Source organism: Lacerta agilis, chromosome 17 (assembly GCF_009819535.1).
Source record: "Lacerta agilis isolate rLacAgi1 chromosome 17, rLacAgi1.pri, whole genome shotgun sequence".
NCBI lineage: Eukaryota > Metazoa > Chordata > Lepidosauria > Squamata > Lacertidae > Lacerta > Lacerta agilis.
Window position 1 is genome coordinate 179,196 of NC_046328.1, and position 24,592 is coordinate 203,787.

Genomic DNA, 24,592 nt, shown 5'->3' on the forward strand with positions numbered 1-24,592 from the left:
CATTTGCACAGGGGTTATGTTCCAAACGTCAGTGAAATTGCATAAAATGAGGAGTCGTCTATCTGTTCCATAAAAGCCCCACTGGTGTGTGAGGAAGAAGCTTCCCCTTAATCAGCTGAACCTGTCAACAAGACCTGCTGCCCCTCTGGCTCACGTGAGGCACAGCGGGGCTTTTTGGCTAACAGCTGCCATGCAGGAAAGTGCAGCTTTTCTGGGTGTCAGCTGCTGTTAGCTGGGAGTCTCAGCAGAGCCCCGCTGCACCTCCAGCTCACGAGGAGACCCTCCCCAGAGCCCAAAGATGATGTCTCTTTTGGGCTCTGGGGAGGGTCTCTTCACCAGCTGGAGGCACAGCAGGGCTTTGCTGAGGCTCATCAGGCCCCACACTTCCAAGTTTCTGGAGCCTTGCATCCATGTGGTCACGCATAAATTGAACAGGTACATGGGCTATCAGGCAGCTTTGCATGTTCCTAAACACTATGCTATGGGAGGCGGGTGGCACAGTGGTCTAAACCACTGAGCCTCTTGGGCTTGCCAATCAGAAGGTCAGCGGTTTGAATCCCTGTGACAGGGTGAGCTCCTGTTGCTTGGTCCCAGCTCCTGCCAACCTAGCAGTTCGAAAGCACGCCAAAAAGTGTAAGCAGATAAATAGGTATCGCTCCTTCAGGTAGGTAAACGCCATTTCTGTGCGCTGCTCTGGTTTCTGGCCACATGACCCCGAAAAACTGTCTGCGGACAAAGACTGGCTCCCTCAGCCCAGAGTTGTCTGTGACTGGACTTACCGGTAACTGTCATGGGTCCTTTACCTTTTTTTTAAACACTATGCTACAGGCTTTAATTTATTAAATTTTCATCCCAGCCACCCAGAGAATCCTGGGAACTATTTTCCATAAGAAGAGCAAGTGTGACATTAATGGTTTTAGCATCTGACTAGGAATGGGAGACATGGGTTCAAAATCCCTCTTGGAGCATGAAGCTCATAAGGTGACCTTGGGCCAGTCACTGACTCTCAGCCTAACCGCCGCCCCACCCCCCGGCATATTGAGAGGATAAAGGAAGAAGGCTCTCCCGTCGGATGTCAAGGAAATAAAAAACTATCAGACTTTTAGAAGACACCTGAAGTACAGGGAGGGTTTTAATGTTTGATATTTTACTGTGGTTTTATTGGAAGCCACCCAGAGTGGCTGGAGCAACCCAGTCAGATGGGCTGCATCTGTCTATCTACATACATACATACATACATACATACATACAGTGTGTGATTGCAAGCAATAAAGTCTGCTGTCTAACCAAATACACAAGCCATACTTGGTAAACTCTCTGCCTAACAACAGATGCCCTGTACTTACAGGCATATCTCTGCATCCATGAGGAATGAAACCTTCCTTTTAAGGTTATTGGGGAGTGCAAGTCCATGGCACAATTTTCACTTGTGCATGGCATCCTGCTGGTGTTGTGTCTGTCATTATAGAAGGCAGAAAAGAAAACAAAAGAAAGAAGGGTGGTTGGACTAGATGACTGTTGGGTCACTTTCAGCTCTCCAGTTCTATGATTCTGTGACAGGGGTTTCTGTTTGGCTCCCCCCCCCCCGCCCCTGCCCCCTAACTCTTCTCTCCCCCCAGATGCTGGTTCTCCGTCTTCGGGACAGTGTGATCAAGATGGGAGAGGAGCTGGAGAAGGCGAAGGAAGGGGAGGCGCGGGAAAGAGAGAAGACCTGCTACTACCAGATGAGGATGGAAGAGATGAAGCAGACCTGAGTGAGCTGGCTCAGAGGGAGCTGGAGGCCAATCGCAGGCGGGTGGAACTGGTAAGAGGGCCACAAATGGGGGTGGCGGGGAGGGGGCAGTGGATTCAGTCAGTCATTCTTTATTACGGTCAAAGACCAGCTCTTAAAAAGGAGGTAAAGTAAAAATAAAAATAAATACAGCGGATCCCTTTGACGAAACATTTTCCAGGGATGTTACATATATAAAACTCTTTGAACAAGATTTAAAAGAAAATTATTAATTGCATTACAATGTTAAAGATTTAAAATATTGGCTGCAGAAGGCTGAGCCCGGCTCGCTCGAGATTCCATTGAGGAGAAACTTAGATGGGCTGAGAAGAAGGTCTATATCTGCAAATTTGGACACAAAATCTGGCAACCGCCCTGGTAATCATCGGGTCTTTACCTAACAAGAGCAGGTTGTATAACTGCTTTTCTGGGAGGCTTGCAAACCTCACCAGTATGGGGTCCATGATCTCCCTTCGAGCTTCTTCATATAGAGGGCATCTGAAGAACGAGTGTTCAGGGCTTCCTATTTCCCCTAGTGGGCATACGCAGAGTCTTTGGGCGTATGGGATTTTTTTATAGAGCCCCTCCAGCACTGGCGTGGGCAATGCCGTGCTTCTGGCAAGAGTAAACGCCCTTCTTGAGTTTTTTGACAGGAGAAAGGAGAGGTAAGGTGCCGGGGCAGCTATGTATCTCTCGATTTCTCCGGTTCTGTATTCAGGGCATCTTGAACAGTCCTGTTGTCTTTCAATGTCACTGAGTCGTTGTCTGACTGTTACTTTAGCTTGCCTTGGATCCATCTTTAAGAGGGCTTGGGGGGAAAGGCCCATATTCTGCAGAGAATTCAGGACCGCTAACTGCCACCCGGACTGAAACTGATCACAAAGGATCAGTGGTGCAATCCCTTGGGGTTTCAGATTTAGAGCCAGCCATTTATAAATTGATGTTAGGCGTATTGAAGCCTCCACACTCATCATTCCCATTTCGAGTCTGATCCATGCGTTGGATACGCATTTGGGGACGTGCAGGAGGGCTCTGAGAAATTTAGATTGTACACGTTCCAAGGGAGAGAAAGAGGAGCAGGACGGGCCTAAAAAGGTTCCGTAGAGGAGCTGAGCCAGCGCTTTGGCCTTAAATAACTTAAGGGCCGCCGGAACGAAGAAGCCCCCCTGTGTTCTGTAGAATTTGAGAATACAGTTTGCGGATTTTTCGGCTGAGCTTCCAACAGAATTTATATGCATTTTATTTGCTCCTGTGGCCTGTACTGTGCAGTGGATTTTATTTTTTTTCAGTTGGCTCTTCATTGAATGTTTCCAGTACCAGAGAAAGGAACAAAGCAGTAAAAAGAGGGGGGGGGGAACAGTATGACAAAATTACTTACACAAACTTGCAACATATGAACAACTTGCATATAAAAGCAGACTTGCCACAGCCAAATTCAATGATATTTGGAATCCATTTTTACAAATACTGTAATAGGTTAAGATCTGGTGAAGTACAATAACAACCTTGTAAAGTATACAGTTTTGGGTTCCCCCCTCCCCCCTTTATTTTCCCTTCTACATGGGTTCTGTTTCTCTTTTTCTTTCTCTCTCTTTTATTTACGTTTCACAATGTTTATTGAACATATATTTATGTACTTTTTGAACTTTCAATAAAGATGTTAAAAACAAAAGAAAAACAACATGCCAAAATTACAGAATCTTATAAACAGGACCAATAAAAACTAAACAAATACATCATCCGGTAAACAAGAGAAATTAAAGCAGGATGTGTAGGATGTGTATAGAGTCTACAAGACAAACAAGAAACACATGACACACACACACACACAAACTGCGTTGGGAAGGATGGAAAAGAACTGGGAGAAAATAAACAAGTGGAAAGCCTGGATTAAGGATAAACAAGAGATAAACTGAATCAAAATGCCACCAAAATACTCTTTGTAAAACCTTTAGGAGCTAGCAAAGAGTGACAAAGAAGACACTGGGAGAAAGGTTTTATAGAATTAGCTTTCCTCCGTGATTGGACATGAAAGCTGGCAGCAAACTCCAGCACCCTCCCCTTCCATTTCCCTTTATGGTGCCGATTACATTATTTCTGTACTTTTTGAGATGGGCTACTTGGCTTAGATTAGATTCCCAAGAGCTTCTGCTTGGATCACTTCAGAGAGGCCCCCACTGAGACACATTTTAGCATGCTATCTTTAAATGAGGGTGCCAGCCTCCAACCTCATGCCTAGAGACCCTACCTTCTGTGTACCCTGTGTACACTAGTGGTGGTGATAAGACTGGGGAGTCACCTCAAAGGCCATACAGGGATCAGTCGTGGCCAACAGGACTGGTGGGACAGAAAGCCAGGCTACTAATGGTAGGCAGAGCCAAGAGGAGGGTGCTGGTTTTGCACAAGGTGAGACTTAGGCTTAGGTCAAAGGAGGTCTCTAAGGCTGCAGAGAAGATCCAGGACAGACAAAAGAAAGTCCTTCTTCATTAAAATGTGAATCTCCCTCCCAGAAGAGGCAGCAATGGCCACCAACCTGGACGGCTATAAAAGAGGAGGAGTAGAAGGTTACAATGGCTTTCAGCCACTATGGCTCTGCTCTGCCTCCATGGACAGAGGCCGCAATGCTTCTAAACAGCAGTTCCTGAAAAGCGCAGGAGAGGAAAATCCACAATAGACATATGCTTGGCCACTGTGGGAACTGGATGCTGGACTGAATGGGTCATTAGTTAGCAGGCTCTTCTTACGTTCTTAGAGAAGACATTAAAACAAAAAATTAACTGGAGAGCAAATGAAAAATGGAATTTTTTTTAAAAAAGAAAGAAATGCAAAATGCCCACCTATCCCTTGTGTAATTTATTTTAAGCCTTTTAGTCCTGCGGCTCTGAATGCTGGTGCCACAGAGTCCCTTCTGACAGCAGACATCCTTCCGAATTACAGAAGTTGTTATCACAAAGCCTTCCCCAGGCAGTCTTGCACTTCTCTGCCTTGGCGCTTGCAAAACTGTTCATGCTTTGCACGCCTTAATAGTTCCCCAGCTTTGGTTATGAGTTTGATGGAAGAAGAAGCTTAGTAATAATTTCATGACTCCTGAAAAGGTCTGATGCCCTCTTACTACAAGCTGTGACAGCAAGGCAGTGGGGTGGAAATTGAGAGATTTGGGCATTCTTTTCCTGCAAAAAAGGTGGGAGGAAACCACCCCACAAGATTGAGCTGGGAAATTTTCACTGAGGATCCCTTGATAATACTCTGTGGTTCTTTGTGGGGAAAATTATCTTACCCTACTTAGTAAATTCTGAGTTTTGTGGGAAATAAAAAGCATGGAGGCTTTCTATCAGCCCAACAGCAATTTATCATCACTTAAGATCAGCTAATACCAATTACAGCCATTGCCTTTGTTTGATGGATTTGCAAGAGCTCTCACCTGAAACTCAAAAACAGCGGAGGTTTTGTCACTTCAAAACTGGCAAGCAGCCAGTTAATATTGATAACAGAGGGATGCTAGTGTACAGTAAATTGCAGAAATAGAATCCACACTAATCTCAATGTTAATTAGTTTATAGCAGGCATGTCCGAAGTCTGTTTCTTTAAAAAAGCTCAGCAACTTCAATCCTAAAAAAAGCGAAACAAGTTGTAAAGTGTAAAAAAAAACAAAAAACTTTCTTTGGTTGGCCCTCACACGTGTGCAATTCATCAAATCCGGCCCTCTTTGGAAAAAGTTTGGGCACCCCTGGTTTATAGTGTAGTAAAGGGGGTCAGGTGGGGAAGCTTGGAAGTGCAGATGGGAATGATAGATAAGCCATGAAAGAAGTTATTTTGGCTAGCTGTTCATGTGAATATTTTATTATTGAGCCTGCCAATGAGGCAGGAGCTCACTTGGTTTAGACTTCTCTGCCTTCTGTCTGGCCCTTGTGGCCTCTGCCTTGCCCTAGTGCTGTGTCTGGGGCACAGCTCTTCAGAAGGACATGGGCTCACGGGACAGAATTGCTTTGGGAATCTATGCACAGATCAGAGAAGTAAATAGGGGTGCAAAATCACAGGGAGAAATTCAATGGTTGTATCAAAGCTCCTCAGGTCAAGGCTGGGATAGAAGCAGTTCAGGTCACTTGATGGGATGCCTGCGCGTGCAAGGGGATGGTTGGGGAGAGGGCAAGGCGGCTGGTCTCTTGGCAGAGCCTGATGGAATAGCCCTACTCTCTGCAGCTTAATGGAATAGCCACAGACATTTCCCCCTGAGCACTTGGGAAGTAGCAGGAAGAGAAACACCCAGGATTAGTTGGATGCATTTCCCAGAAAGGCACCACTTCCCACACAGAAGGCTCCTTGCCTCCTGTCGCAGCTCCTCTCCCCCAGGTCAGTGGAGGGGCCCCTGACTGGGCCTGCTGGATTTATCATTGCGTCTGAGCCCAAGAGAAACAAAGCCAGAGGGCAAAGTGATGCTTTCCTCGTTGGGCCAGTGAACGCAGAAGGCGTAGCAGCAGAGGCCTGGAAATACCGTCTTAAGCCACAGTCATTATCGGAAAGGCAGCTGCATTAGTACTCAGGAGTCTTTCTCAGAAAAGGGCTATTTTGCCTTGGCAACAATTACTTCATGGATCCTCATTCATCAGCCCAGGCCATTAGGGGGAGTTGCGCTGAGGACAGAGGGAAAGACTGCCACCAATCAATCAGAGGCATGCACAGAGCTCTTCAGCGCCATGCCACTCCCAGCACAAAAGTTCCTATGATGTTGCTGTTAATGTGGAAGAAAGCAGGCAAAATCATAGCCCATTTTCTTCCTCTCTCCACCCCCCACCCCTCAAACCCAGGCTCTTGCACATTAGAGGCAACGGAGCCACTTCTATTTTCATTTACGAGTGTGACTGGCTGAACATCACATGAATGAGTGATGGGGAAGAAACAGTGCTAAATTCAAGAACACAATAAGAGCCTGTTGAATCAGGCCACAGCCTGTGGAGTCCAGCATCCTGCTCTCATTGGGCCAGCCAGATGCCCATTATGGGAAACCTTCAAGCAGAACTGGATATTCAGAAGCATTGGAGGCTGCAACTGTGGAAGCAGAGCAGAGCATCATCGCCAGTCGCCAGTACCCAGATTCTGCGGCCCAATGAGATCCCATTGAAATTTATTTATTTATTTATTTATTTATTTATTTTTATGCCACCCATCTGAATTCTAGTTCTGAATCTTGACTTTTGACTTCCCCCGCCTATACACCTTCGGTTTTAAATCAATATACTATTTCCTTAACAACTTTTCTCTGTAAAAATTTAACTTTACTTAAAAGAAAAAACACAATTGTCTTAATCTTTACATTATAACCTAGATCTTAACCAAATATTCTTATAGCTAAACTTATTTCTTCTATCCTTTATCATGCTGCTTTTGACTTAAGATTCAATATCTCCTTACTTATTTAAAATAAACTTGTAATTAACAGACTTCACACTCCGATTTCGGATACCATGGCAGACCATTTGGATTATACATTTAATATTTCAACCCACTCCCCCTCTGTCCATTGTCTTTTTCTGTCTTTCACCAGAACCAGATCTCCAATTGTCTTCCTCTAAGTGTCCACAGGTCCAGGCTGCATCCACAACAAACCCCGCATCGAGCCTCAGGGTGTTCCTCCCCTCCATTCTGGGTTTCTCCGTTTCTTTTTCTTCTTCTTCTTCTTCTTGTAGAAATCTTAATTCCTTGTCCCTTGCCCCCGAGCTGCCACCTCGGAGTCTGGATATTGTAAATTTTCCCGTTCCAGGGCTGCCACCCCCAGAAACCGGCCCCCCTTCCTTTCGGAGTTGCCCAGCCATCTCAAACCATCCTTCAAGCGCCCCTCCCAGCTCTTTGCCAAAGTTTGTTTCCATTGTGTAGAACTTTTGAAAAGCCTCTTCTGTGGAAAGTAAGTTCTTTTCATTTATAATTCCACTCAAAATTTGTAGTTTTCGATTAAGCAGTTCCAGTTGCAAGACAGTAAGCATTTCCTCATCCTCCAAACCAGAGCTCGATACCAATGCAAGCGCAAAGTCCAGCATTTTAGGAGGGAGGGTGAGTATCAAGTTTCAGTTCCTGTCTCTTCCTTTCTTTGTTTCAGTTTTTTCCCACGAAAGTCCAAGTCGTCGCCATTTCTCCGATGCCGGAGTATAAAGACCAAAACTTCAAATGGAGATATTTTTTCCCCAGTTAACCCCCGAAGGGATATCTCAACAGTCTCAGTTTTCAAATTCCAGATACTTTCTATCGATTGTTGTAGCAGCAGTCACTTAAAGAGTTAATTCCTTTCATCTCCCGAAGGGAGGGAGGCGGGCTGCCTTTCTTCTTTCCCCCAGATCGTTCCAGGAATACAAAGAGTCAATCAATTACTCACCGCCTCTGGGTTCTTAACAGCTCATTAAGGACAGGTAGAACTTAGACGCTCATCACAGGCTTTGTCGCCGCATTTACATCCCGGTTGGGGCATGTCCCCTATAGCCCGGCTCCGTCGTCCCTTCACCCCCACTCCCCCTTTACAGGGGGAGCGGGGGAAGGGTTCGGAGCCACAACGGGCACAGCCGGGGAGCCCAGGGTGCGGGACGCTCTTCCCGCACCCCAACCGGAGCCCCGCTTTGCGGTAGCAGGGCTCCTAACCCCCGGGATGGACTGGGTGCTTCGCAGCCGAAGCAGCCCACGACCACCCCAATGGCGTCAGCCGCCGGAAGCCCTGTCCAGTCCTCTTTTAAAGTCACCCAAGTTGGTGACCATCAGCCTTCCTGTGGGCGGGAGTTCCACAGTTTAACTAAGAAGGATTTTCTTTTACCTGTCCCAAATCTTATATATCAACGTTCAGCTTCATTGGGTGCCCATGAGTTCCAGTTTTCTCTTGCCACTTTTTCCATGCCATGCATAATTTTAATATTTCATGGTGCCATTTTCAAAAAGAGCTGAAGGTTCTGAATCCCTTATGTCTCCTGGCTTCTCCGTACTGGGTGGGGTGGTTCATGCTGAGCACCTGTTGGTGTTGGAAGTTGGACGGGGACTGAACCAGAGCTGTCCATGGTCTCTGGAAGGGAGATGGTAAACTCTCTCTGGGGAGGAAGATAGGCAGGACTTGTCACTAGGAGGACCTCACATCTAGGAAGAAGTGGCTGTGGTGGTCTTATGAGAATGCATCTGTTGCCCCTGTAGGGATGGAGAAGCCTGTTCAGCCTGGAGGCCAAATTTGTTTGGGGGCTGCACCCGCCCTGGGCCCCTGCAGGATGGACATTTAATGAATACAAATAGCATGCTGCTGGTGGGTAGGCAAAGCATTTGATGTGGCTCTTATGGCTGTGCAGTACAGTTTGTAGGCTACATTCTGGTAATGCAAAAGTCGGGTTTCTGTACATGCGCACATGCGCGCGTGCGCACACACACACACACACACACACACATGAGGCTCCATGCAAGCTTGCAAGAGGCATTGCTACAGTTCAGATATGCCTCCATGGCAGGCAAAACGACAAATCCCAGGCATGCTGTTATGCTCCCAGTGCTCTAGAGAAAAGGCAGGCTTGAGGTTCATTCCAACCGTAGATTTTAGGTGGTATAGTCTTTGGGTGGGGACTGTTCCACCTCAGTTTTTTTTTTTTATAAATACTTTATTGTTTTTCGTATAAAGAACAAAGGAAGAAATACAACACATACACAAATACACAGTAAAAAACACAATAAACAATAACCACCACCAGCAATAATCACAAAACATAAGAAAAAACTATACAAACCTGAATATACACTTATCTTTATACCATTCTAGTTTCTATCTTCACAGTATGGGACTTCCCCCGTTCCCTCCACTGCATTCAAAATTCATATATATATTTGGGTAACTTTGTATCCTTTTTCTTAAACATTAACTATCTCTTAATAATCTTCTAGATTTAATTAACCAACTATAATTCATCACTTAAACCATATATCCTAAGATATATGAATCATTAACAATAAAACCTCTTAAAAACAATTTTATCTAACATTAACTAGCTAAAGCCTATTCTGCTAGCTAATTCTGCTCAGATGTTCAATTTTACACAATTAACTAAATATTCTTTAAATTTCTTCCAATCCTGCGACACCTTCTCCTCCCTCTGGTCTCGGATTCTCGCGGTCAGTTCGGCGAGTTCCATATAGTCCATTAGCTTCATCTGCCATTCTTCCACTGTCGGAATCTCTTCACCTTTCCAGTTTCTTGCAAGTAAAGTTCTAGCAGCTGTTGTGGCATACATAAAAAACACCCTGTCCTGACTGGGTATCTCGGCATTGGTCATGCTCAGAAGGAAAGCCTCTGGTTTCTTGCAAAAGGTAATTTTCATTACCTTCTTAAGTTCATTATAAACAGATTTACGTTTCCAACACACATTCTACAGATTTACGTTTCCAACACACATTACTCATTGTAGGGTTCATCTTGGCTATCTTAACTGGTGTCAGATACCATCTATAAATCATTTTCATTATATTTTCTCTTAAACTATTACAACTATTCTCTTAAACTATTAAACTATTTCATACCTTCCTTCCACAACTTCTCCCAGTCATCCATCATAATGTTGTGTCCCACATCTTTCGCCCAATCTATCATTACCGATTTAACCATTTCATCTTTCGTATGCCACTCTAGCAACAAATTATACATCCTGGAGAGGTTTTTAGAGTTCGGTTCAATTAGCTCCGTTTCCAACTTTGATTTTTCCATTTGAAAACCAATCTTTTTATCTACCTTAAAAATTTCATAGATTTGATGATATTGCAGCCAGTCGGTGACTTCACTTTTCACTAAATCATAGCTTTTCAGTTTAAACAATTCACCTTCTAGCTGCAATATATCTGCATATTTTAACCATTTGGCAGACATGTTGGGTCTCTTATATGCCTTGGCCTCCACAGGTGAAATCCATCTAGGAGTCTTTCTTTCTAGCAAGTCTTTGTATCTCATCCAAACCTGATACAAGGCTTTTCTAACTATATGATTCTTAAAAGTCTTGTGGATTTTTGCCTTGTCATACCAAAGATAAGCATGCCATCCAAACATGTTATCGAAGCCTTCCAAGTCCAACACATCAACATTTTCTAATTTAAACCAATCTTTCAGCCAGCAAAAGGCCACAGCTTCAAAGTAGATCTTTAAATCTGGCAGGGCAAAGCCTCCTCTCTCTTTAGAGTCTGTTAAAATCTTAAATTTGATTCTTGGCTTTTTTCCCTGCCAGATAAATTTTGACAGGTCCCTTTGCCATATCTTAAAACAATCCAATTTGTCTAAAATTGGGATGGCTTGGAATAAAAACAACATCCTTGGTAGAACATTCATTTTGACGGCAGCAATCCTGCCCATCAGTGAAAGCTTCAATCTTGTCCATATCTCCAAATCTCTCTTTATCTCCATCCACACTTTTTCGTAATTGTCCTTGTACAGGTTCAGATTTTTTGTAGTAAGATTAATGCCTAGATATTTTACTTTCTTAACAAAGTTGAGGCCAGTATAGTCCTGTAATTTCTGTGTCTGCTCTTTATTCATATTTTTCGCCAATACTTTGGTCTTCAGTCTATTTAGTTTGAAGCCGGCTACACGTCCAAACAGTTCAATTAATTCTAAAGCTTTGGGGACACTGCTTTCAGGTTCTTGTAGGGATAACATCAGGTCATCCGCAAAGGCGCGTAATTTATACTCCTTCTCCCCCACCCTTATTCCTTTAATCTGTTTCTCCATTCGTATCATATTTAGGAGAACTCCAGGACTGTGATAAATAACAAAGGGGAGATAGGGCACCCTTGTCTTGTTCCTTTCTCAACTTTAATTTCCTCCGATATCACACTGTTTATTATAATTTTGGCTTTTTGTTCTGTATAAATGGCATTAATGCCATTTAGAAATCGTTGTCCAACTGCCATCTTTCCAGATTTTTCTTCATAAATGTCCAAGATATATTATCAAAGGCTTTTTCAGCATCTTTAAACATTAGTGCCGCATCCGTATTTATGTTTTTTTCCAGTTTTTCTAAGATATCCAGAATAATTCTTGTGTTGTTGTTTATTTGCCTTCCTGGTAAAAAACCTGCTTGGTCTTTATGAATATAGTCCTTCAACACTCTTTTTAATCTTGTAGCCAATATATTTGCGAAGATTTTATAATCCACATTTAACAGGGAAATTGGACGATAATTTTTCATCAATGTCTTATCTGACTCTGGTTTCAAAATCAGTGTGATATAGGCCTCCTTCCATGTCTCTGGTGCCCTACCTCTTCCTACCTAGTATTTTATTGCAAACTTCTTTCAATGGCTGTGATAGCCAATCTTTCAGAGTCTTATAATACTTTGCAGTCAATCCATCTGGTCCTGGGGCCTTCCCTATCTGCATATTGTTAATTGCCTCCTCTATCTCTTGCATAGATATCGGGTGGTTGAGGATGGTTATCTTATCTTCTGGGACTTTTTGCAATCCATTTTTTTCCAGAAACCGGTCAATCTCTGTCTCCTCTATTTGTCCTCCTTGTACAATTGTTTTAAAATTTTGAAAACACCATCTAATTTCCTCTGGACTCTCCACATTTCTTTCATTTACTACCAAATTATTGATGACATTTGCTTTCTGTCTTTTCTTCAGCTGCCAAGCTAGTAATTTTCCACACTTATTAGCAGATTCAAAAGTTCTCTGTTTCATCATTTTAATTTTCCATTCTATATCCTGATTCATAATTTTGGCATATTGGGATTGCAAGTATTTAATTTCTTTTTGGATTTTTTGACTTTTAGGGTGCCCTCTTAATTCTTTTTCTTTTACTTTCATCGATTTCAGCAGTCTTTCCATTTCTGCATTTTGTTGCTTTTTCCTTTTTGCTTTTTCACTTATCAGGAACCCTCTCATCACCGCTTTGCTTGCATCCCAAACCATTCTCTTTTCCACTTCAGAGTTTAAATTGATTTGAAAATATTCTTTCATCCTTTTTGCCGCTCTTTCTACCAGCTTGGGGTCTCTCATCAAGGTGTCATCCATTCTCCATCTAAACGAGTCCTTGGAAATTATTTTTAAGTTGACTTGTACAGGATTATGGTCCGAATATGTTTTTGGGCCGATTTCTGCTTTTTGTATTTTTGGTGTCAATTCATTCGAGGTCCAAATGTAATCTATTCTCGACCATGACTTCTGGGGTTCTGAGAAGTAGGTTGCCTCAGTTTCCATGGGGTTTCGTAACCTCCAAGCATCCACCAAATTCAAGTTTTCCACCATTTCAAAAAAGTCCTTGGGAGTTTCCCATCGTTTGTTAATTTAGTTCTTTGCGATCTGTCCATTAATGTGGAAACTGCCCCATTAAAATCTCCAAGGCAAACCATTTTATAATCCAAATAGTCCAATAACAAGTCATGTATCTTCTTATAGAAAATTGATTTTCCATCATTCGGTGCATAAAGTCCCAGGATCAAAAACTTTTCGCCTTGTACTGTAATTTCAATAGCAATGTATCTCCCTTCTTCATCTTTAAATAACTGTCTTGGGCTGTGTTTTTCCTTAGCATAAATTATCACTCCTCTCTTCTTGACTTTATCCGATGATATGAATTCTTGGCCTAGTTTTTTGTTTTGTAAAATTCTTCTATGTCGTCGAATTACATGGGTCTCCTGTAAACATATTATGTCCAAATTCTTTTTTTCCAAACTATGAAAAACTCTGCGTCTCTTCGGTCTCTGGTTCAATCCCCGAACATTCCAAGTCATTAGTTTAAGAGCCATTTTTCCTTTTCTTTTTTACTCTCCTCCTCCAGATGCCTCCGCTTTCTTGTCTTCTTCAGGGTCTTTTTCACTTGGTCCCGGTACCCCTGGCGGTGGGAATGCTCCTGGAAGTCGATACAAGAAGGCTGGATCTAATGCTGAACCTTTAAAATCTTCCAGGTGTTTGTCCAAAAATTTTGCTTCTCAGCCGGGGATTTTATCCTTATCCTCTTTTCTTTAAACGTAAAGGCGAGACCTTCTGGAAATTCCCAACTGAAGGGGATATTTCTTCTTCTTAGCTCTGATGTTAAGTCGTTGTACGACACTCTTTTATCCAGGAAGTATTTGGGGATATCCTTATACAGAATGACTTTGCTCTGCTGAACCACCAGGCTATTCTTATAATGTAGATCCAAAAAGTAGTCTCTGTCGTATCTATTATTCAACACAATCAGACAGTCACTGACTGTCTTAGTGCCTTTCTTTCCTCTGGATCCTCTAGGTCCAAACCTGAAGGCCTTCACTATGAGGGCTGAGACGTCTTCCTCCTCCAAATTCCAAAATGTTGAGAATTCACTTACTATGAAGCTTTTAGGCTGTCACCTTCCAATTCTGGGAGTCCTCTTAGGCGGATGTTCCCTCTCTCTGTCTGAGTTGAAGAAAGGCAAGAGATTCTTCTACACTTCTCTGCTGTGTTCCAATCCTTTCTATTTTCTCCAAATCAATATTATCCAATTTCTCCTCCACCGTTTTTATTTTTTCCTTTACTACTTTAAATTCCTCTGAGTCCTTCTTTAGCACTGTCACCTCCTGTCCAATTTTATTAATTTCTTCTCTATTTTTCCTGACGTTTTCCTCAATTGCTCCAATGGATCGCTCCAATCTTTGGGTGGAATCCTTAATTTCAGCTTGTAATTTGTCTGTTGCAGAGTTCACTGTTGTATTTAGTGAAACCTGAGTTTGCTTCACCTCCTCAGATACTTTTTTCAGTCCTTCTGTTACTTCCACAATACTAGCAGTTAATTTCTCAATAGCTGCAGCCATTTGCTCCTGTGTTGTTAGAGATATAGAAGCTTTCCTTTGTGTTTTGGCTCTAGTGCTATCTTGCATTTCTTGAGCACTCTGCAGCTGGTATCTCAAGGTCACCCCAGTTGTTGTAATTGTCTCAGACATTCACAGCAGAAAGCCAACAGTCCCACAAATAAACACCAGGTGGCCAGCAATTCAGTCCAGAGCACAAAGGGACTGCAGAGCCAGAAGTCCCAGTCAAATCCACTCACCATCCAAAATATAGGCTTAAATGTCACTAGTTTCAAAAGTTTCAAAAGTTTCAAACTCGTCTAAAGTCAGGAACAGTTTCTTTTTAACACAGTCCAAGGCAGTACTTTATTTTCCCTTGCAATGTAACCACCAATTCCACTTGTAGATTGCAGCCGGCTACAAAAGAGTTACAAAGTCTCTTCTAGGAAACTGTTGCAAAAACAAATGGCAACAAGTTAACGCAGCCCGCTTCCGACCCGGAATCCTAATCCAGAGGGCGAGCGTGTCTTCTTTTGCCATTATTCTTAATATCCAAACTTTTAAAACACTTTAAATAACTTTTAAACAACTTTTAAAAAGTTCGGCAGAACTAGCAAACTTTTTTCCGCTAGTCGCGGCTTAGCTCCTTTGCCGTTACCCTGCTCTGTTAAGCAGTTCAAAGAGAGCGGGCTTCCTTTTCTTCTCTGTAAGTTCAGAGTTCTTTAATTTCAAATTCCAGTAAGATAGAAGTTACTTATAGAGTTTCTTTTGCAGTCTCTAGTTAGGAAGTGCTGGGTGCTCGAATCTGACGGGATCGCTGCTTTGTTCTCCTTCAGCTCCGTGCCGTTGCCCCGCTCGCTCGGTTTTCCCCCTTACGAGGGTCTACCGAGAGCGGGGGCGACACATATGGAGCCCACAAGACCACGGTCCACGGGCTCTTCCCGTGGCTTTAAGGGGCCCGCGGCGCAGGCACGGTAGCCCCTAAAACCCCTCGGAGAACCGGAGCTCTCAACATCTCACCCCACATTTATAATGAAAGGCTGGCATTTATGAGGTGTGGAGCCCTTGATGGAGCTTGGACTGCATTTGTCAAAGCTGAGCCAATTAATCCAGTTCCTTCCTAGGTTGAAAAAATCACCAGCAAAGCTTCTTTGTTAATCAAAACTCTTTGTTAATCCTTTTCAGGTAATAATTGCTGGGTGTTTTGGCCTTCTGTTCCCTGATTTTGGTTAGTCTTTAACTTTGCTGACTGATGGGATTGTAGAAATGCCTGAACGCCTTTTGATTTTAGGGTATTTTGCCAATAGACATCTGGGCTGGAGGAAAATGTTGCAAGATACATATTTACTAAAATGATCCTGGAGATACTTATTTTGAAAAATGTGCCACCAGCATTAAGGGGGGGGGGGGGAGAAAACCAAACCTGATGGTGAACAGCATTAAATCTACAGTAAAACCACATTCATAAAACAAAGGGTGGATTCCAACATTGCACTATTGTAAATGTTCTGCCTGTGCAAGAGTATCAGCTTGTCAGATGGAACAGCCTCCCCCCAACATACAGCTCTTCTGGGGGTTCTTCTGACCCCTAGCCAAACTCAGGGAGTGGAGGAGGAGGGAGGGAAAGCCCTGTGCAAGATTTGTTAGCTGAATCCCACCCAAAACCCTCAGGGTCAATTAACCCATCTGCAGAGGTGAAAGGAGACCCAGAGGGTTGAACATAGGGAGGCGCCATCATCTTCACTGGCATGAACAGACTCAGCAAAGCCCCCCTCTCAGCCCATAGAAGCACTTCCTTACAGGCTCTTTCTCCTTGCTCACACATAATCATAACACTGGAAGGGATGCCAAGGGTAATCTAGTCCAACCCCCTGCAATGCAGGAATCTCAATTAAAGCATCCATGACAGATGAGCATCTAATTTCTGCTTTAAAACCTCCAAGAAAAAGAGTCCACAACCACCCGAGAGAGTCCATTCCACAGCAAAACAGCTTTTACAGTGGTGCCTCGCAAGACGAAATTAATTCGTTCCGCAAGTCTTTTCGTCTTGCGGAAATTTCGTCTTGCGAAGCACGGTTTCCCATAGGAATGCATTGAAATTTAAACAATGCGTTCCTATGGGAAAAAGTCCAAGCCTCCTGCCGGCGAGCGGGGAAAGCGAGCGGCAGAGCAAGCGGCAGAGCGACCGGTGAGCGGGGAGAGCAAGCAGGGAGCACGATCGGCAGCGGGGGAAGCCAGAAAAGCAAGCAGGGACACGATCCACGGCGGGAGAAGCAAGGGGAGCAAGCAGGGCACAGGGGGAAGCCAGGAAAGCAAGCGGGGGACACGATCCACAGCGGGGAAGCCAGGAAAGCAAGCGGGGAGCAGGATCCACGGCGGGAGAAGCCAGGAAAGCAAGCGGGAAGCAGGATCCACGGCGGGAGAAGCCAACGGAGCAAGCAGGGAACGCAGGGGAAGCCAGAAAAGCAAGCGGGGGACACGATCCACAGCGGGGGAAGCCAGGAAAGCAAGCGGGGGACACGATCCACAGCGGGAGAAGCCAGGGGAGCAAGCGGGGACACGATCCACGGCGGGAGAAGACAGCGGAGCAAGCAGGGAACGCAGGGGAAGCCAGAAAAGCAAGCGGGGGACACGATCCACAGCGGGGGAAGCCAGGAAAGCAAGCGGGGACACGATCCACGGCGGGGGAAGCCAGGAAAGCAAGCGGGGGACACGATCCACAGCGGGGGAAGCCAGGAAAGCAAGCGGGGAGCAGGATCCACGGCGGGAGAAGACAGCGGAGCAAGCAGGGAACGCAGGGGGAAGCCAGAAAGCAAGCGGGGACACGATCCACAGCGGGGAAGCCAGGAAAGCAAGCGGGGAGCAGGATCCACAGCGGGAGAAGCCAGGGGAGCAAGCGGGGACACGATCCACAGCGGGAGAAGACAGCGGAGCAAGCGGGGGACACGATCCACAGCGGGAGAAGCCAGGGGCAAGCGGGGGACACGATCCACGGCGGGGGAAGCCAGGAAAGCAAGCGGGGACACGATCCACAGCGGGGAAGCCAGGAAAGCAAGCGGGGGACACGATCCACGGCGGGGAAGCCAGGAAAGCAAGCGGGGGACACGATCCACAGCGGGAGAAGCCAGGGGAGCAAGCGGGGGACACGATCCACAGCGGGAGAAGCCAGGGGAGCAAGCGGGGGACACGATCCACGGCGGGGGAAGCCAGGAAAGCAAGCGGGGGACACGATCCACAGCGGGGGAAGCCAGGAAAGCAAGCGGGGGACACGATCCACGGCGGGGGAAGCCAGGAAAGCAAGCGGGGACACGATCCACAGCGGGGGAAGCCAGGAAAGCAAGCGGGGGACACGATCCACAGCGGGAGAAGCCAGGGAAGCAAGCAGGGAACGCAGGGGGAAGCCAGAAAAGCAAGCGGGGGACACGATCCACAGCGGGGGAAGCCAGGAAAGCAAGCGGGAACACGATCCACGGCGGGAGAAGCCAGGAAAGCAAGCGGGGAGCAGGATCCACGGCGGGAGAAGACAGCGGAGCAAGCAGGGAACGCAGGGGGAAGCCAGAAAAGCAAGCGGGGGACACGATCCACAGCGGGGGAAGCCAGGAAAGCAAGCGGGGGACACGATCCACGGCGGGAGAAGCCAGGAAAGCAAGCGGGGAGCAGGATCCACGGCGGGAGAAGACAGCGGAGCAAGCAGGGAACGCAGGGGAAGCCAGAAAAGCAAGCGGGGGACACGATCGCAGTGGGGGGAGCAAGGAAAGCAAGCGGAGAGCACGATCCGAAGCGGGGAGCACGATCCGAAGTGGTACCGCGCAAGACGATTCGTTTTGCGAGTCACGGCCATTTAAAAATTCGTTTTGTGAATCACCTAAAAAATCGAAAAACCCTTTCGTCTAGCGGGTTTTTCGTCTTGCGATGCATTCGTCTTGCGAGGTACCACTGTACTGTCAAAAGGTTCTCCCTGATGTTTAGTTGGAATCTCCTTTCCTGTAACTTGAAGCTCATGCCCTCCAGAGCAGGAGAAAACAAGCTTGTGATAGCCCTTGATATATTTGAAGATCAAATATCAAAAAAGCTCAACATCCAAAAAACTAAGATCATGGCCACTGGCCCCATCACCTCCTGGCAAATAGAAGGGGAAGAAATGGAGGCAGTGAGAGATTTTACTTTCTTGGGCTCCATGATCACGGCAGATGGTGACAGCAGCCACAAAATTAAAAGACGCCTGCTTCTTGGGAGAAAAGCAATGACAAACCTAGACAGCATCTTAAAAAGCAGAGACATCACCTTGCCAACAATAGAATAATAGAATAGAATAATAATTTATTGGCCAAGTACATTTTTCAATATACCCGGAATTTGCTTTGGCTACATTACAATGTAAAATACATTATACAAACAAAAGTAATTTACAGAGCAAGAGCCGAGGCTGCCCTTCTCGGCGCCTCTTAAGCTGTGTTGGTGAGTGTAGGCCCGCCTCCTAGGCCTGATGGAGATGGCCGGAGGAGGGAGCGGTCTTCCCAGACACTCACAGCAGCAACAGCAGCAGTGTTCCGGAGGCTTCTCTGGAGCCTCTTAAGCTGTGTTGGTGAGTGTAGGCCCGCCTCCTAGGTCCGATGGAGTTGGCCGGAGGAGGGAGCGGTCTTCCCAGACACTCACAGCAGCAGCAGCAGCAACAGCAGCATGTTCCGGAGGCTTCTCTGGAGCCTCTTAAGCTGTGTTGGTGAGTGTAGGCCCGCCTCCTAGGTCCGATGGAGTTGGCCGGAGGAGAGAGCGGTCTTCCCAGACACACACAGCAGCAGCAGCAACAGCAGCAGTGTATAAAGGTCCGTATAGTTAAAGCTATGGTTTTCACAGTAGTGATGTATGGAAGTGAGAGCTGGACCATAAAGAAGGCTGATCGCCGAAGAATTGATGCTTTTGAATTATGGTGCTGGAGGAGACTCTTGAGAGTGCCATGGACTGCAAGAAGATCAAACCTACTGGTATCCATTCTGTAGGAAATCAGCCCTGAGTGCTCACTGGAAGGACAGGCTCCAATACTTTGGCCACCTCATGAGAAGAGAAGACTCTATGATATGATGCCATGATATAATATCATGGGATTTATGAAAACAATATTAAAGGAATCAAAATTTGGTGAAAAATTCCAAAAGGTATCAATAATAACCGTGAAAATAATAATCAATGGAGAGATTGGATGAGAATTAATATATTCAAAGGAACAAGACAAGGCTGCCCTTTATCGCCAATGCTGTTTATTTTAGTTTTGGAAGTGTTATTAAAGAAAATAAGAGAAGACAGTTTAATTAGAGGAATTGTGGTTGGAAAAAAATAAAATCAGGGCAGTGGCAGAGCATAAAATGCGACTGCCCAGGGCAGGCAGGACAGTCCCCTGAGGGGGCAGAGCACAGAGGGAGCCCTCTGCAGCTTGCCTCGCAAAGCAACATGTGCAGTGCACTTGCCTGCCACAGCCCAGCAGAGGAGAAGGACGGCAACTGCTGCCAACTCTCTTCCTCTCTGCCCTGCAGGTTAGACCTGACCCAACGATGGAGCTGCAGTTGGGAGCAAGGAAGCTGCCTAGCCAGCTCCCTTGCATGTGCAGCCCAGCAGAGGGGAGTTGCTGCAATGCTGCCGATGACTCTCCCACACTCTGCTTGACCAGGGAGCAGTGCTGCTGAGGCTGGGTGCGAGAAAGCTGCCTCGGCCACTCCCTTGCACACCAGATCCAGACTCCAATGATTGAGCCTGTCATGGGGGCACCTGGAATACACCCAGGACCGGGGGGGGCAGCACCTCCCACACTACACCACTGCTCTCTGGTTGTTTTCTGCACAGGAAGTCTCTGGATCAGAAAGGACAAATGATTTTTTTAAAAAATGAGCCACCCCCCCCCCTACTTTCCAAGCAAGGCTTGAGTGATGCTTCAGTGTCAGAATCCCAGATGAGAAAAGGAGCGGGATGTAGCCAATTCTTATTTTGTAATGTTGGTTTCCTGTGAGATTGTGCCAAAATCTGCCTGTATAAAAGCCCACTTCAATCATCATTCAATTTCTTGTAAATACCTAAGTTCTGTCATCAATAATCCTGATGCGGTTTTGAGCCAAAGACTCGGGGTATGCTTAAAATATCAAGGGGGAATCCAGAAATGTGGTACATTATAAATCTTCAGAAGAGTGCAATTATGTTGAACACCCCCCTTCATCTTTTAAAGCGGCATCTCTCGCTCACATACCATATAACCTTGTGTGACTCCCATCTTAGCGATGGCATTAAAATATCTTTTATACCCAAAATAACTGCTTTGACACTTAAAACTTCCCGGGTTTTCAAACAGAGTAATAATCATCATCACTTGATGTCTCCTGAATGCAAAGCAGGGAGCTCTATGGCAGGCAACTCTTAACAATAGCTCCCCGTTTCAAACCAAAATCCTATTCCCATCCAGGCCCTTAGAAAAGACTCAGCCTTTCCTTTGTCCCAAGGCCAGGCAGAGAGCTGAAGAAGTATCTGGGGCATGTTGGTCAGGATGAGTGTAAATATTTCAGTTACTGTCAAGAGTACCAGATTGAAACCTACCAATAGACCTCCACACACACAGGCTGCTCCCCTTGTCCTACACTCAGCTTGTCTTGAAGCTGGCAGGGCAGGGCAGAGAGCCAGGAGTCAGGAACTGGGAGCCAGGAGGAGAGGGCAGCCAGAATGGCAGCCAGGAGGGCAGGACCAGAGAGCAGTCAGGATCAGAGCGCCAGCCAGGAGTCAAGAGCAAGGCGAGAAATGCAAGCCAGGCAACCTCAAGGGAGGTTCAGCTGGATGTCATAGAATCACAGAACATACATATACTGAGGGTCACCTAGTCCAGCTCCCCGAAATGTCATAAGTTCCTAGGAGACATTGTGAAAGTGCTGGCCAGCTCAGGATGAGGAGGGGGCTGTTGGAGGACCTATCCATTGACAACCCCAGGGAGGTTGGTGTTATTAATGTCACTGTCCAGCATGGTAACTTAGGTTGCCATTAGATTATTGCATCCTATTCATTTCAATGCAAGGAAACACAAAGCAAATGGTGGGGGCATAATCAATTATGCATTAGTTCTGGACTGAAATAAACAACAGCAAATATCAGTTGTATTCACTGAACTGATTTTGTTCCATACACAGGGCAAATAAATACTGGCAATTTCTGCTACTGTTTCCATCAGAATTCTCTGACATCATGAGCCAGGTGATTTGGCCAGGCCAAATCCACAACAGATTTTTATTTTTTAAATTCTAAACTGCACTTCATCCAGACAGACCCCAGGGCTGTGTACACAAAGAACACAGAGTAAAACCTGTTATCCAGCATAAAGCTGCAGAAATTGGAGCAAGCTGCAGACAGATGCAGCCCCCTGAAAATGCCTGGAGAAGGAAGGGGGCTCACAGACCCAATTCTATAGGAATAGGACTTTCTATTCACCATCCAAGTGCAACTACTGTATTTGGCTCCAGACTTTGCCTCTCAGTGATCCTAGTTCTTTACCCACACAAGGGATGTTGGTAGGCCCAGGAGCAAATTAATAGGGTGGGTTCCTGGGGTCTTTCTGGCTTTGCAGGATGCCTAGCAGCCCTGGAGGCCAATTTCTGTTCAAAACAAACATACAAACAAAGCCCAGCAGAAAAGACCCAGGACTTGGGGGTCCCAGGCCACCTGCTACCAACATGGCTTCTGCACACGAGCTGAAACCTTTTGTTCTGCTCACTCCAGAGATTGCTCAGTGGACCCATCCATTTTTCCACCCCCAGAGCTTCTAATCCCTGTGACAGTTTGAAAAACCTTTCAGCTTTCAAGTTCTACCAGAAGGCAATCTCAACTGCCAGGTTGAGGGATCCTATTCCCTCCCCTTTCAATACTTCCCCAACAGAGACTCTCCCTAGGTTTCACTGACAACTAGGATGAATCCTTCATATGGGAGTTTGTCTCTGGGGGTATCTCGGGGCTCTACGTTTGAATACCTCTTGCCAACCTATGGGATCTCCCTACCAGGGTTCCCAACTACTGCAGTTTGCCTTCCCTTAGGCAAATAAGTGGCACACTTGGCTTCACTGTCCAGCCCTCTGTATGACAGGAGAATAAGCAAACCGTTTCCTCTTCCTCAGGAAAGCTTTGTTCTCTCCTCTTAGTCCACACCTCTTAAGGTACTGATCCACTGCCACCGTCAGCGAACGTTTTAAGCACATGTAACTTTATTAGGTAACTTGAAACATGGATTGTCTCGGGTTATTACTGGTACAAATCTTCTTCTCATGTAATTCAGCTTTTGTTATAATAGCAAGGTAATGACCTTTCCTCCCATTCCCCAAAGCCTAACCTCTCAGTTTCTCTCTCTCAACCTCCACCCCCAATGCCAAACCCCCAACTGCCTTTCAAGGCTGTTCCCCCTCCTTTTAGAATGCCAACTAGCTCCGCCTCCCAGGGAACACCTAACATGGGAGTGATGAACCATGAACCCATGATGAACCAGGCATTATTCCGCCACACCATGCGCCCCTCCTCCCGGATAAAAAAGATGCAAAGAAGGGGGGGGATATGCTGACATATAGAGGCATCTGCTGTAGGGGAACAAAAATTTTATGGCTGATGAAAGCCCCAGAACTTGCATTGTTTGTTAATAATAATTTATAAAATCCAGATTGAGAAAACTGCTCGTGGGTCTTTTAAAAATACATTTTGAGCCCAGTCATGAGCGAAGGGAGGCAGCAACATTCCCAGATCTTGCCAAATAATTCCTCCTCATCGTTGTTGGCAGGCACTCTTGGCTGTCAGAAGAGAGAAAGGAAAGGAGTCGGGGGACTGAAAGAACAGAGCCAGACAGTTGGGGTGAATTGAGATTCATCTTTGGAAGAGGGGAGGAGGATTATTTTAATATATATTGTCATCCAAATGTTGGAGGGGCTGAGTTTGTTCTGAATCAATAGGTTGTTTGCCTTCCTGATTCTCATTTACAAATTGCCAATTACAGCCACTGTTACCTGTTCGACGTTGCATGTTTTCTCCCCGGGAGATGCAATCTTTCAGCGCCTGCCTCTGTCGCTATAAACAGTGGGTCATGCATTCCACAAAGGTGTCAGTTATAAAAAAAATAAAAAATTAACACTTGCCTAGCCATTCTTCAGGTTGCTCTTTTAGACTTCAGTAAGGGAAGATAGAAAGATAGAAACTCCAGCCCAATCCCAGTGTCTTTCCAGTTTCCATATGTCAGCATCATAGAATCATAGAGTTGGAAGGGACCCTGAGCGTCATCTTTTTTTTTTTAATAAGAATTATTGGCATTTTTTCCTTATACAACATACACCCATATCCACAACCTACATTTATACACATACAAAACAAATACAATTATAAACCTAAATACAAACATTGCCAGGATTCTTCTTCTTATTTAAGCATCTCGTAAAAAAAAAATTCTATTTCTGATCTTGACGGTTGACTTCCCCTACCTGTTTCACCTCGGTTTTATACCCCCTAATCTGCTTTTAACCTCTTCTTCTAAAAATTAAACACAAGTAATATATAGAATTAGACAATCATCTTAATCGTCTTAGTCTATAAACTTAATCATCTTATACTAGATTTACTAGCAATACATCATCATAAATCTTCACAAATCTTCTTATCAAATCTACACTATCTCCTCTGTTCTTTAATCTGCTGCTAATACCATAAAACCTTCAAATATCTCCTTTCTTATTAAGAAAAACTACATATAGCTAACAGTCTTCACCTCGATTCAGAATGCCAATAACAGACCATTTTAGATTTTACTTAATACTTCACCCCACTCCCCTCTATCCATTATCCTTCTCCTAGTGACGCCAGAACCAACTTCCAGTTGCTCTTTTTCCAAATGTCCACAGATCCAGGCACAGTTCAGAACACTCCTTGCAACGAGCCTCAGGGTATCCATCTCATCTTCTTTCAGCTGCTCCGTTTCTTTATACCATTCTTCTTCTTCTTGTAAATATCTTAATTCTTTGTCCCTTGCCCCCGAGCTCACACCTTGGGGTCTGGATATAACAAATCTTATCGTCGTCCTGGGGCTGCC

The 24,592-nt window shown here is 45.3% G+C and overlaps 1 protein-coding gene across 1 annotated transcript in view; it reads left to right on the plus strand.

The window, feature by feature from the left end:
• Positions 1-24,592, plus strand: part of MYO18B (myosin XVIIIB) — a 235,905-nt gene that overhangs the window by 174,921 nt on the left and 36,392 nt on the right. Inside the window, exon 35 of the mRNA XM_033174542.1 lies at positions 1,620-1,804. The gene's annotated coding sequence lies outside the window, so the exon portion shown is untranslated. The remainder of the gene's footprint in view (positions 1-1,619; positions 1,805-24,592) is intronic.